Source organism: Arachis ipaensis, chromosome B8 (assembly GCF_059453495.1).
Source record: "Arachis ipaensis isolate K30076 ecotype BB chromosome B8, ASM5945349v1, whole genome shotgun sequence".
NCBI lineage: Eukaryota > Viridiplantae > Streptophyta > Magnoliopsida > Fabales > Fabaceae > Arachis > Arachis ipaensis.
Genome location: NC_142443.1, coordinates 78,865,383 through 78,879,694, shown reverse-complemented (window position 1 = coordinate 78,879,694; position 14,312 = coordinate 78,865,383). Strand labels below are relative to the sequence as shown.

The 14,312-nt window shown below is 37.3% G+C and overlaps 1 long non-coding RNA gene and 1 other non-coding gene across 2 annotated transcripts; both read left to right on the top strand.

The window, feature by feature from the left end:
* Positions 1-1,346: 1,346 nt before the first annotated feature.
* LOC148548554 (small nucleolar RNA R71) lies at positions 1,347-1,454 on the top strand. The gene has a single exon (XR_015897707.1). It is a non-coding gene; the product is annotated as a small nucleolar RNA R71 (small nucleolar RNA).
* A 2,611-nt stretch (positions 1,455-4,065) lies between these two features.
* Positions 4,066-9,571, top strand: LOC107611832 (uncharacterized). The gene is made up of 2 exons (XR_001613478.3): positions 4,066-4,930; positions 7,055-9,571. It is a non-coding gene; the product is annotated as an uncharacterized LOC107611832 (long non-coding RNA).
* The last annotated feature ends 4,741 nt before the right edge of the window (positions 9,572-14,312 follow it).

The window sequence follows — 14,312 nt, the reverse complement described above, 5'->3', positions numbered from 1 at the left end:
TAACTATGCAAGGACCTGGATCACTACATTTTTCAGGTAATCCTCCCATTAAAGCAGATATAGAACTACCTAAAGGAATAGTTTCTATTCATTAATTTTGTCTTTATGAATACATAAGTCTTTTAGAAACTTTGCATATTTAGGTACCTGCTGAATAACATAAAAAAGGGGAACAGTTACCTCAACCTTTTTGAATATTTCTACCATTTTAGGATCAGGTTCCAGCTGCTTCCTGGGCTTCCTTGCAAGTTGTGGAAATGGAATGGGAGTAGTGTTTTCTGTGGTGCCTGCGCCTTTTTGTGCTCCTTCTTGCGGTTGAGCTATCTCTTCTTCAGCTATGTCCTGTATATCCTCTTCCTCTTCAACATCTTCGATTTCCACCACCTCTTCAGCTGAGGCGTATTCTGGTGAGCTTGGTTCCTCTTGATTCCTCTCCTGCAGTGTGGTTCCGGATCTCAGGGTGATGGCATTAATGCCTCCCTTTGGATTGGGTAATGGTTGAGAGGGGATTCCAGTGGTGCTTGAAGGTTGGTTACTGGAATTTTGTGCTGAACTAAGCTGTGACATAAAAGCTTGCAGAGTAGAGGTGAAACCATTCAGACTGGCGTTAATATTGTTCACGATGGTATTTTCCATGGCCAGTTGTCTTTTCTCAAAAGCTTGTAATAAATCTTCATTAGAAGATACAGAAGAATGAGTAAATTGAGAGGTTTGCTGCTGATTGTTCGGTGGTCCTTGGTTTTGCCTCAGGTGAGGTGCTCGATAAGGTTGATTTTGCTGCCTGTTGTTGTTATTATTCCACCTCTGATTTCCCTGATTATCTCTGCCTCCTCTATTATTGTTGTCCCTCCAATTCTGGTTTGAATTGTCCTGCCATCCATGGTTATTATTTCCACTCTGATTGTACCCTTGGTTGGGCGGTCATAGAAGTTGTGAGTGGATGCCACCATGTTGTCTTCTTGTTGGAGCTGTGGGCATTCATCAGTGTAATGACTGTAATCAGCACAAATTCCGCAAATTCTTTGTGGGACTAGTTGTTGGTTTTGCTGCGGTTGAGTTTGCTGAGCTTGTTGATTCAACTGCATTTGCTTCGGCAGGTTGGTCATCTCACAGATGCTTCGATTTAGAGCAGCAGTCTCTATGCCAGAAGATACTTCTGCAACGGCCCTTGAACGGCCTTGCTTCTGTCTGTGGTTCCGAGTAGATTCAGCTAAATCACTGATCAATTGCCAAGCTTCATCAGTGGTCTTGTACTTCTTCATAGACCCATTGCTGGCACTTTCCAATGTGGTCTTATCCTGGGGCCTCATTCCTTGTGTGACATAGCTGAGTAGTACGATCTTGTCAATCATGTGGTGGGGGCATGCTTCCAGAAGATTATTGAAGCGCTCCCAGTATTCAAAGAAAGTCTCATTGTCGTCCTGAACAATTGTAGAGATATCCTTCCTCAGTTTATCAGTAACTTCAGATGGAAAGAATTTCTCCAGAAACTCCTTTCTGAGTGTATCCCAGTTGGATACATTTGCTAGAGGTTGAGTGTAGTACCACTCTCTTGCTTTTCCCTCAAGAGAGAACGGAAAAGCTTTCAGCAGAATTGAAGTTTCATCAGTGCCATCACGCCTGACAGTAGAACAAGCTGCCTGGAAATCTCTCAAGTGCTTGATAGGCTCTTGAGCAGGTAGGCCATGAAACTTGGGCATCAAATTTAGCAGTGCGGTATTTATTTCAAAATCCATAGCTACCGCTGGATGATGCGCTTGAAACGGTTGCATTGTAAAATCAGGAGCTCCTTCCTCCTGAATGGTAACTCTTCTAGCTGCCATGTTTTCTGCACATAAAACAACCGAATCAGTAGAACGGGGGCTGGTTTCTTCCCCAAATTCACTTTCAGATCCGCCCTCAGAGCGGGCTAACCTACGCTGTTCTCGCCTTATTCGTGAAATTGTCCTTTCAATTTCAGGATCGAATATTAGCAAGCGCGGATCAAGAAGTGAACGTGTCATTTGACAGAAGAAACATGCAGCTCATAGTAGCAAAATTAAATAAAATGCAAATAAATAAATTCTAATTAATAAAATTAGCACTCTATTGCAACTCCCCGGCAACGGCGCCAAAAATTGATGGGAAGCAGAAGCTGGTGAATTAAAAATTTATTAAAACGGTTACGTTGCGAGTATAGTTCTTAACTCCCCGAAAATCTGCCTATCAATTTAGAAATATGTCACAGAGAGTTTAAATTAAAATTACTGGGAGTTTTAAGTCCCAGGTCGTCTCCCAACGAGTTGTAGAAAAGTGTGCTGTTTTATTAATCAGATGTTCCAAGAAGTTGAGCTAGGTAAATTGGGAATTAAATTGAGGAATTTTAAATAATATAAATAAAAGTCTTGACTGGGAATTGATTGGTTGGAATCTCTATCATTGATGGTGTGATTGTAAGATTAATTTATAATTAATGGTTGTTCTGTTTGGTTATCCTTTACTAGGTAAAGGAAAGTCAAACAAGTGGGAATGCCAGATCTGTTCACAAGTTGCAACCCACTTAGTTCAAAGGGATTGGCATCGGTGACAAGATAGCAATCCAACAATTAACCCAATTACAAATTTTCTTTCAATCCTTCCAACTCAAGAGTTCATTTTAATCAACTCCCCATCAAGTAAGGGAACTACTCACGCATTGTAAATAAAGAATCCATGGCACATGAAAGGAAATTAAAAGAAGACATGATTATTGATATTGAAATTGAATTAAAAAGAAATAATCCTTGCATTAAATAATCATAAAAGTATCTGAATGACAAAATTGAACATAACAAAGAACATGGAAGATTAGAACCAAGTTAAGAGAACAAACTAGAATGATGATGTCTTGATGAGGAAATAACTCTTCTCAATGTTCCAATGCTACGATCAATTGAAAATTAAAATCCTAAAACTAGAGAGAAAAAAACCTAAGAGAGTGAAAAACTAAATCTAAAACTACTGAATGAATGTCTCTGTTGTTTCTGCATATTCTCTGACTCTAATCTGCTGTTCCGGGCCAAAAACTGGGCCGAAATAAGGCCCAAAATCGCCCCCATCAAATTCTGCAGATTATGCAGATCGCACATGTCACGCGATCGCGTCGTCCATGCGGACGCGTCGCTTGCACTTTTTCCTCTCCACGCGTTCGCGTCGTCCACGCTACCGCGTCGGCTGTGCTTTCCAATCCGCGTGGCCGCGCAAGCCATGCGGCCGCGTCGCTGCGATTTGCGCTCCTTTGCGCGGTCGCGTGAGCCATGCGACCGCGTCACTTCTCGCTGGTTATCTCCTCAATTTCTTGTGTTCCTTCCATTTTTGCTAGCTTCCTCTCCAATCTCCATCTCATTCATGCCCTATGGGGCCTGAAACACTTGACACACAGATCACGGCATCGAATGGAATAAAGGAGAATTAAAAGTGAATCATTAAAGTCTCTAGGAAGCAATTTTCAAACATGTACTGAATTTAGGAAGGAAATCTAAATGCATGCTAAATTGAGGAATAAGTGGGCAAGGATCATGACAAAACCACACAATTAAACACAATATAAACCATAAAATAGTGGTTTATCAACTGGCAATAATTCTCTACATAAAATTTGGCGCCATTGCGAGGGAATTGCAATGGCGTTACATTGTTGGCTATTGTTAATATGTGAATATGGGAATAGTTTGTTTTTATTGGTTGCTTGTTTTTGCTTGTAAATATGTCTCTTGGTTGTTAGCTTGCCTTAATAGATTTTTGTTTTAAAATGGTAATTTTTCTTTAAATCACCTTTTTAGCTTGAATGGCATGTTTAAAATTTTTCAATTAGTTTTTGGATGGTTTATTTAATTTTGGGTAGATTTTTGTTTGTAAATACTCCATAATTTTGATTTGGAAAAAATAATTTTGGATTAATTTTAAAGTTAATGTAAATAGTTGCTTATTTTTTTCTATTAATTTTTTTTATATGCATTTTGAAATGTTGGATGAAATTCTAATTTTGAAAAAAAAAAAATTACTGTGCGTACGCACTTACACTCTCGAACACCCCTTGTGCCTGTAGCATTCGCACAGCGTGTGCATATGCACAATGGCCCATTTTCATCTCCGTGTGTACGCACGAACCTTGGTGCGTATGCACCTCCAATTCTCCCTCCTCTGTTGAGAGCGCCGGCACGGTCGGTGAGTCCGCACAGCCCCCTGAGGTGCGAACCCTGTGACTCCTCAGTAGCCCTCTTCTCCTTCCCCAACGTTCATCCCTATCTCCTTCTTCCCTGCCTCAGACCATCATCACGCTACCACCCTGCGCCGCCAGAACCCTAATCGCCAGCGCCACCAACCAACACCACCACCCCTCCTCTCGGACAACCAGCCCCACATCGCCGTCCAGCCTCCTTTCTCTACCCTCAGCCATACCAACCCTCTTCTCTTTTATTTGTCGAAACCTAGTTTTCTTCACGCCAGCCCCTGCTTCACCCCGAACCAGCCTCCAGTCACCGCGTCTAACCTCCTCCCTTCACCCACAACTGCTGGAGAGTTCTTTCCCCCTTGTCTGAACCCTAGCCTATCTTCTTGTTCTCCTTTCATCTTCTCGGAGCCAACCAACGTCCACCATCAGCTTCATCATCGAGTCTCATCATCACCACTGAACCGCCATTTCCTCTTCCCCTGACCACTGATCCACCGCCATCGCCACCGCAACCGCCGACCACCACCGTCGACTACCACTCACCCCTTCACACCATTCCCTTTCTTCTTCCTCTTCTCTCACTTCTATCTTCTCCTAACCCCCTGTCACCATAACAGCCGCGACACCACTATAACTGCCGGCGTCCCCTCAACCTTTACCACCCCTTCCACCCAATCTCCATATACCACCATCCCATTGCTCTCTTTACCCTCCATTGCCTTCTGGAAGCAAGAATAGGTTTCTATTTTTCATTCATTGAATTCTATTTCGTTCATTAGTTTACTGCTTATAGTTAATTTTGCTTCATTTAGTTTAGTTAGTTATGCATGTTTAGTTGATTAGGTGGTTAGAGAATCTAGCATGGATAGTGGATTTAGGTTGTTTTGATTAATAATGCTGTTTGGAAATGTTGCTATTTTATTGGTTTTTCTTGGCTTGTTTGTTGCTGGTGATGATTTGCCCCTGTGCTAATTTGGCTAGTTTGATGCTGCTGCATATTGGTTTATTGCTGCCTTATCCTGGCTAGTTGATGCTGAGTTCTTATTTTAATTTGAACCTATTCACTTGATTCAGTTAGGTGCATTTGTTTGGATTCATGTTGCTTGCTTGTGGAGTAGTTATTGAATTCAATGAAAGGAATACTGACTGAATCAATTACTGTTGTTTCTTACTGCTGTGCTTTTATTCATGGCTATTTGGGATGAACCAGCTGCTAAATATTGTTAATGGTTGCTTGTGCAGTGATGACTTTTGCTTAATGTATGAATTTGAGTTGTTTTTGCTGCTATTTTGTTCCAATTTGAACTCAATCACTTGACTCAAGGTGCTTAGTTGTTTAAATTCATGTTGAATACTTGTGATTGGTTGTTGAATTCAAGAAAAAAATGCTGCTGGATTGTTCCTTGTTGCTGTTTTGGTGCTATATTTTTCTTGAAATTCTGATTTGAGCCAAATCATTGAACTCAATTTGGTTTAAAGTGTTTGAATTCAGAATGCTTGCTTATTGAATGATTCATTGTTGATGGAGTGATACTGTTTTTCTTGAATTTAAATTGAATTGTCAATTGCTCCATTTCAAGTTTCCATTTTGTTCTTGCTTCAAATTTGACTGCTGCTGATTTTTCAATCCATGTTGTCTCATTTGCTTACTTCACATGATTACATATCTCGTTTTTGTGTTTTTAATTGTCAATGAACTCATATGGAATTTGAATTGATTGGTTGAATTGGAAATGACCAATTTACTGCTGAAATGCTGCCGGATTTTTCCTATCCTTATTTTATTAAGTGACATTGTGTTATTTGGGGCCACAAGATTATATTTGACAGATTTCTGTGTCAAAATAGACCCTTGTTTGCTACATGATTTCTGATTTCCTCAAGAACTTCTTTGCAAGTTTTGGTCATGCTTCTAACATTCTTTGCTTGTTTGTAATGCTAATTTACTTCTATGCATTGAATAGTTCAAGTGAATTTTCAAATTGACCATAAACTTGAAATTCTTTTGAAAATTAGAGCCTCTTTTGTATAAACTCACAAGATTGAAGGTTTTTAATCTATGTGGCTGATTTGATTCATTTTATTCATGCCTAACTTACATTAAGCCACATAGATCATGAGGTTTTCAATTTTTGTTTCAACTTGTGACTTTTATGCCTCGTTATAATTTGGAGTTTGAATTTTCCTTACCTTTATCAACACCAAAATGTCTCACCTTATGCTAAATGGATGTGCCCACTATTCTTTGATTATATGCCCACTAAAATCGCATTACTCAGTTAAGCATAAGGCATATTTTATTTTGAGAAGTTGAACATGAACTTGCTTGTTTTGGAACTTTGGAAATTTTCAGAATTTAGGGACGGTTTTGCTATGACCATAACTTTTGCCTTTCTCTTTTGTTTTCAACTAACTCTTTCTTTTCCTTTTCATAACTTTAGACCTTTTCTTTTCTTTTTCAACTAACTTCTTCTCCATAACTTTTGACTATCTTTTCTTTCTTTTCTTTTTCAACTGACTATTTTTTTTTTACTCACATAACTTTTAACTTTCTTTTTCTTTTCAACTAACACTAACTTTTTAACTGTTTTCTTTTCTTCACCGACCTTTTGACTTTTCTTTTCCTTTTCAACTAACTTTCCTTTTAACCTTTTACCTGTTTTCTTTTTCTTCTAGCATAGCAATAACGCTCCTTTCTTCTTTTTCTCTTTGATAAACAAGTAAGTTAGCTTTCTTAGATTCTTTTATTTGATTGGAAGTTACTTCTTCTAACTTGAATCTCATGTGTGCTTTCATTCAAATTTATATTATCTGTTCACTTCATACATATGCTATTTTGTGACTTAGCTCTTTCTTTTTCAGCACCACCATCACTCTCGCAGCCACTTTTGTATGGTGACATAGTGATGACTCCTTCCACTCCGCATGATCGTGAGCACCGAGGACGGTGCTACATTTTAAGTGTGGGGAGGTTGTGCATCTTCAGCAAGCGCATTTTGGGTGACAAGCTTCATTTTTTAACACTTTTAGTGTAGTTTCTTTTTATGTTTTTTTTGGTACTTTGTATATATTTTATCCTTCTGAGAAACTTTTTACTCAGTTTATTGCACTTTCTTAGTTTATTACACTTTTAAATTTTGCTTGTACATAACTTAGTATTATATAGTAGTTATGCATATTTTGACATTTTGCTTTTAATATTAGCTTTTACATATGCTTTTTGGTTTTTAGGCTTGATTGTGATTTTGGATGATGTGATGATTGCATCTAAGTTTGATTTCCTATATACTTGCTATTTTGGTTTGATTGAAATTAGGAATTAAACTTAGAATTTTTTACCTTTTTCATCCAATCACATCATATATATATATAGAATAAATGTTAGTCAATTTAATGAAATTTCCAAGAAACCTACTTTTTATAGGGTATTGAAATTCAAATTGAATTGAGTTGAAATTTTTTTGAAACTTGCATGATTCATACATTGTGGAATATAGTTTTTGAGTTAAAGCACACATAACTTGTGAGATTTTGAGCCTTATTGTGTGGTTGCATTATTCAACCACTCACTTTATTCTTGTGTGTTGCTCTTCTTTATGATTGTAATCTTTGGTTTGTTTAATTCTATATATCCATTGTTTAATGTATATTTATGCAAGTATGTGATTGAGGCCATTATTCCTTTATAACTCACTTAACCCAAAAAGCCTACCATTTTATTTACCTTTGCTTACCACTTTGAGCCTTTTAATTCCCTTTTATTCTTGATTGAGCACACCACTAGCTATAAGCGGAAAAATAATGAATGTCCCTATTTTGAATCTTTGAATAGCTTAAGTTAGTGAGAGTGTGTAGTGTTTAAGTGTGAAAAAAATGTGGGAACTTGGGTTGATGAAAATGTGTTTTATGCTTGTTGAGAAATACTAGGAAATTTTGGGGGGGCATACTCATGTAATACTATAGAAACTATATGCATTGATGTGTTGTTATATATATACTATGTTTCAAAAAAAAGAGAAGAAAAAAAAAGAGAAATACTGAAAAGGGGACAAAATTACCCCAATATGAAATTCAATAAAAATCAATGCATATGTGATGAATTGCATTTAATGCATGAGTGTGTGTATATGTAAAAGTGAGATTATGGGTAGCTAGGCTTGATATTAGAAGTTTATAGGTTGTGTGTGTTAGGTGATAATTTAGGCTAATCAAAGATTCAAAGGCAAGCTCACCTAGCCATATATACATCCTTACCTTTCACCTTAGCCTTATTACACAACCTTAAAAAGACCTCATGATATTTGCATATGTACATTAAGTATTTGTTGATTGGTTAGATGAAAAACAAACTTTAGAAAGCATGATTAGAGGAGAATTTAGTGGATTGACCCTAAACACTTGAGTGACTAGAGTGCATACACATATCTGGTGAGGGTTCAATCACTCAATTTCATAATTCCACCTATGATTATTGCTTATCTTGCAAGTTTGGTTAAATTCTTTTATATGACTCAATCCAATTGTGAATAGGATTTGGTTATAATTGCTTTAGTCCTTGGTTGTTGATAAACTACTATTTTATGGTTTATCTTGTGTTTAATTGAGTGGATTTTATCAACTCTTTACCCACTTATTCATACTATTTGCATGGTTTTACATTTGCCTTCCTAATTATATGCTTTGATTGAAAACATGCTTCTTTGGCCTTAAGTTCCCTATGTTTAAATCCTCTCTTATTACCATTAGATGCCTTGATATGTGTGTTAAGTGATTTCAGAGATTACAGGGCAGGAATGGCTCAGAGAATGAAAAGGAAGCATGCAAAAGTGGAAGGAATACAAGAAGTTGGAGAAATAGCTAAGCTGTCCAGCTTGACCTCTTCGCACTCAAACGGCTATAACTTTAGCTACAAAGGTCCAAACGACGCGGTTCCAGTTGCGTTGAAAAGTTAACGTCTAGGGCTTCGATTTGATATATAATATACAATAGTTTCCCTAACGATAGGCAACGCGAACGCATGCTCCACGCCGCCGCGTCACAGTGACGAAAAATCAGCGTGTTTGAATTTGCAACCAGCGAATTATGGGCTGTTTTCGACCCAGTTTTCGACCCAGAAAACACAGATTAGAGACTATAAAGTGGGGTAATGCATCCATTCATAATCAAGCTCTCACATTCACAATTTTAGGAGTACATGTAGTTTTTTAGAGAGAGAGAGAGGTTCTCTCCTCTCTCTTAGGATTTAGTTTTAGGATTTAGGATTATTTCTTCTTCATCACAGGTTCAATGTTCCTTTTATTTATTTTCCTAATTTGATTTATGAACTTTTCCATGTTACATGTGATATCTTTATTAGTTCTAATTGAGGAATTTCAGATTTATGATTGTTCTCTCTTTTATTTATGATATAAATAATTTGAATTTTTCCCTTTTGGCTTTGGTTGAGTCATTGGAGACACTTGAGTTATCAAACTCATTGTTGATTGAAAATTGGAATTCTTCAAGAATTAATTCGGGTTCCAATAACTCTAACTTTTCCCAAGGAAAGACTAGGACTTGAGGAATCAGAATTAATTCATCCACTTAACTTACCTTCATAGTTAGAGGTTAACAAGGTGGGAGAAAAATCTAATTCTCATTACAATTGATAAGGATAACCAAGATAGGACTTCCAGTTTTAATACCTTGCCAAGAGTTTATTTTATTATTACTATTTTTCTTATTGTTCAACATACTGCTTCCTTACTTTCAAAACCCCCAATTTACAAACTCATAACCAATAATAAGAACATACCTCCCTGCAATTCCTTAAGAAGACGACCCGAGGTTTAAATACTCGGTTATCAATTTTAAAGGGGTTTGTTACTTATGACAACCAAACGTTTGTAAGAAAGGTTGATTGCTTGGTTTAGTAACTATACTTGCAACGAGAGTTTACTATAACTTCTAAACCATCAATCTTCAGTTCTTCAAAATGGCGCCGTTGCCGGGGAATTGCAAACGTGTGCCTTATTATTGGTTATTGTAAATATTTGCTTTTTACTTATTTATTTGTTTTTATTTTTGTTTTTATTTTTTTTTCTTTTTCATAAATTAAGAGGTTATTGGTTTTTATTTAGTTATTAAAAAAATTTTTTCAAAAATTTGTTCTTCATGTTCATCTTGATCTTCAAATTGTTCTTCGTGTTCATCTTGACCTTCAAGTTGTTCTTAGTTGTTTTCTTTGTTTTGATCCAAAAATTTTAAGTTTGATGTTATTTTATTATTTTTCTCTTTTCTCATTAAATTCAAAAATTTCAAAATTTAAAACTCAAATTTCAAATTTCAAATTTCAATTTTCAAAATTCAAAATTTAAAAAAAATTAAATTCAAATTTCAAATTTCAAAAATTTAATTTTCAAATTTCAAAATTTAATTTTCAAATTCAAAATTTAAATAACCTTTTAATTTAAATTTGTTTTTTATTTTTGTTTTTAATTTTTATTTGCTACTATGAACTCTCACCCCTTTGGCTATGAGTCTGGTTACAATTATGTTGCAGGAAGAAAAAATTACAATGAGAACAGACATCAAGGTTGGAACAATCAAAGATGGGAGGAGCCACAAGGATTTGATAAACCCTCATGGCAACAACCACCTCCAATGGACTATCAACAACCACCACCATATGCCTATGAAACCTTTCCTCAACATGACTTTGGACCATGGTGCACAAATTGTGAATCACACTTTTCACAACTCGTACCACTGACCAGCAAGTGCACTGGGTCGTCCAAGTAATACCTCACGTGAGTAAGGGTCAAATCCCATGGAGATTGTTGGTTTGAAGCAATCTATGGTTATCTTGTAAATCTTAGTCAGGAAGTCAATTATATTTATCAGTTGAATTGCAAATAAACAAGAGAGCATGGATTAAAGGTTACTTGTTATGCAGTAATGGAGAATATGTTGGAGTTTTGGAGATGCTTTGTCTTCTGAATCTCTGCTTTCCTCTGTCTTCTTGTTCACGCACGCACGTCCTCCTATGGCAAGCTGTGTGTTGGTGGATCACCGTTGTCAATGGCTACCTTCCATCCTTCCAGTGAAAACTACGCTCACGCGCTCTGTCACAGCACGGCTAATCACCGGTTGGTTCTCGATCCGATTAGAATAGAATCCCTTGATTCCTTTGCGTTTGTCACTAACGCCCAGCCTTCAGGAGTTTGAAGCTCGTCACAGTCATTCAGTCCTTGAATCCTACTCGGAATACCACAGACAAGGTTTAGACTTTCCGGATTCTCATGAATGCCACCATCAATTCTAGCTTATACCACGAAGATTCTGATTAAGAGATCTAAGAGATACTCATTCAATCTGATATAGAACGGAGGTGGTTGTCAGGCACACGTTCATGGATTGAGAATGGTGATGAGTGTCACGGATCATCACCTTCATCACAGTTAAGCGCGAATGAACATCTTAGATAGGAACAAGCGTGTTTGAATAGAAAACAGAAATACTTGCATTAATTCATCGAGACACAGCAGAGCTCCTCACCCCCAACAATGGAGTTTAGAGACTCATGCCGTCAAAGAGTACAAAGTTTAGATCTAAAATGTCATGAGATCCAAAATAAGTCTCTAAAAGTTGTTTAAATACTAAACTAGTAGCCTAGGTTTACAAAAAATGAGTAAACTATAGCAGATGGTATAGAGATCCACTTCTGGGGCCCACTTGGTGTGTGCTGGGGCTGAGATTTAAGCAATTCACGTGCAGAGGCCATTTGTGGAGTTGAACGCCAGTTTTTGTGCCAGTTTGGGCGTTCAACTCCAGCTTTTGATCTTTTTCTGGCGCTGGACGCCAGAATTGGGCAGAGAACTGGCGTTGAACGCCAGTTTACGTCGTCTATCCTTGTGCAAAGTATGGACTATTATATATTGCTGGAAAGCCCTGGATGTCTACTTTCCAACGCAATTAGAAGCATGCCATTTCGAGTTCTGTAGCTCCAGAAAATCCACTTTGCGTGCAGGGAGGTCAGAATCCAACAGCATCAGCAGTCCTTTTTCAGCCTGAATCAGATTTTTGCTCAGCTCCTTCAATTTTAGCCAAAAAAATACCTGAAATTACAGAAAAACACACAACTCATAGTAAAGTCCAGAAATATGAATTTTTCCTAAAAACTAATGAAAATAAACTAAAAACTAACTAAAACATACTAAAAGCTATATGAAATTAACCCCAAAAAGCGTATAAAATATCCGCTCATCACAACACCAAACTTAAACTGTTGCTTGTTCTCAAGCAACTAGACAAATAAAATAGGAGACTAATAGGTTGAGAAGCAATAATATTTCAGAGTTTTTGAGTGAAGCTCAGATTCTAATTAGATGAGCGGGACTAGTAGCTTTTTGCTTCTGAACAGTTTTGGCATCTCACTTTATCCATTGAAGCTCAGAGTGATTGGCATCTATAGGAACTTAGAATTCAGATAGTGTTATTGATTCTCCTATTTCAGTGTGATGATTCTTGAACACAGCTATTTTATGAGTCTTGGCCGTGGCCCTAAGCACTTTGTTTTCCAGTATTACCACCGGATACATAAATGCCATAGACACATAATTGGGTGAACCTTTTCAGATTGTGGCTCAGCTTTGCTAAAGCCCCCAATTAGAGGTGTCCAGGGTTCTTAAGCACACTCTTCTTTTTGCTTTGGACCTTGACTTTAACCGCTCAGTCTCAAGTTCTCACTTGACACCTACACGCCACAGGCACATGGTTAGGGACAGCTTGGTTTAGCCGCTTAGACCAGGATTTTATTCCTTTAGGCCCTCCTATCCACTGATGCTCAAAGCCTTGGGATCCTTTTTATTTGCCCTTACCTTTTGGTTTTAAGGGTTATTGGCTTTTTGCTCTTGCCTCTTGGTTTTAAGAGCTTTTGGCTTTTTCTGCTTGCTTTTTCTTTTTCTTTCTATTTTTTTTGCCTATTTTATTATATATATATATATATATTTTTTTTTTCTGCAAGCTTTGTTCTTTGCTGCTTTTTCTTGCTTCAAGAATCATTTTTATGATTTTTCAGATTATCAATAACATGTCTCATGTTCATCATTCTTTCAAGAGCCAACATATTTAACAGTCTTAAACAACAAATTCAAAAGACATATGCACTGTTCAAGCATTCATTCAGAACACAGAAAACATTGCCACCACATGTTACTAATTAGAATTTTTCTTATTAAAAACTCGAAATTTTATTGCCTCTTATTCAAAAGATCTACTATTTTATTCATGTTTGCTGATGATGAGAAAAATAGACTATAACTTAATTGGGGATAAAATCAAAATAAACACTAATTACTACTAATGATCATGTAATGAAGACACAAACATAGATAAGCACTTAACATAGAGAAAACGAAAAACAGAGAAAGTAAGAACAAGGGACGAGTCCACCTTAGTGATGATGGCATTTTCTTCTTGAGGCTTTTATGTCTCTTCCTTGCCTTTGTGGCTTGATTCCTAGTGATTTTTGGTATTTCTATCCTCAGTTTCTTCCAATAATTATGTGGAGGGAAGAGCATCCCCTAAGGTATCTCAGGGATCTCTTGATTTGCAGCCACATGTTCTACCACTGAGCTATAGATCCTTCACATAATTGTTTTACCACACCAAACTTAGAATGTTGCTCGCCCTCGAGCAAAAGTAGAAGGAATAGATGAAGAAGAAGATGTGGAAAAAAAATTAGGATTATGAGGAGGGAAGGTGGAGATCCTGTGGGGTCCACAGATCTTGAAATGATCCTGTGAGGTCCACAGATCTTGAGGTGTCAAGGCATTTACATCCCTGCACCAATTTAGGCATGCAAAATGCCCTTGCACACAACTCTGGGCGTTCAGCGCCAAGTTGGTGCCCATTTTGGGCGTTCAACGCCCATTTACTAGCCATTTCTGGCGTTGAACGCCAGAACCATGCTTGTTCTGGGCGTTCAGCGCCAGGATGTTGCCCATTTTGGGCGTTCAGCGCCAGAACCATGTTCTGTTCTGGCGTTGAACGCCAGACAGGTGCTTCCTCCAGGGTGTGATTTTTCTTCTACTGTTTTTTATTCCATTTTCAATTTTTAATATTTATTTTGTGACTCCAC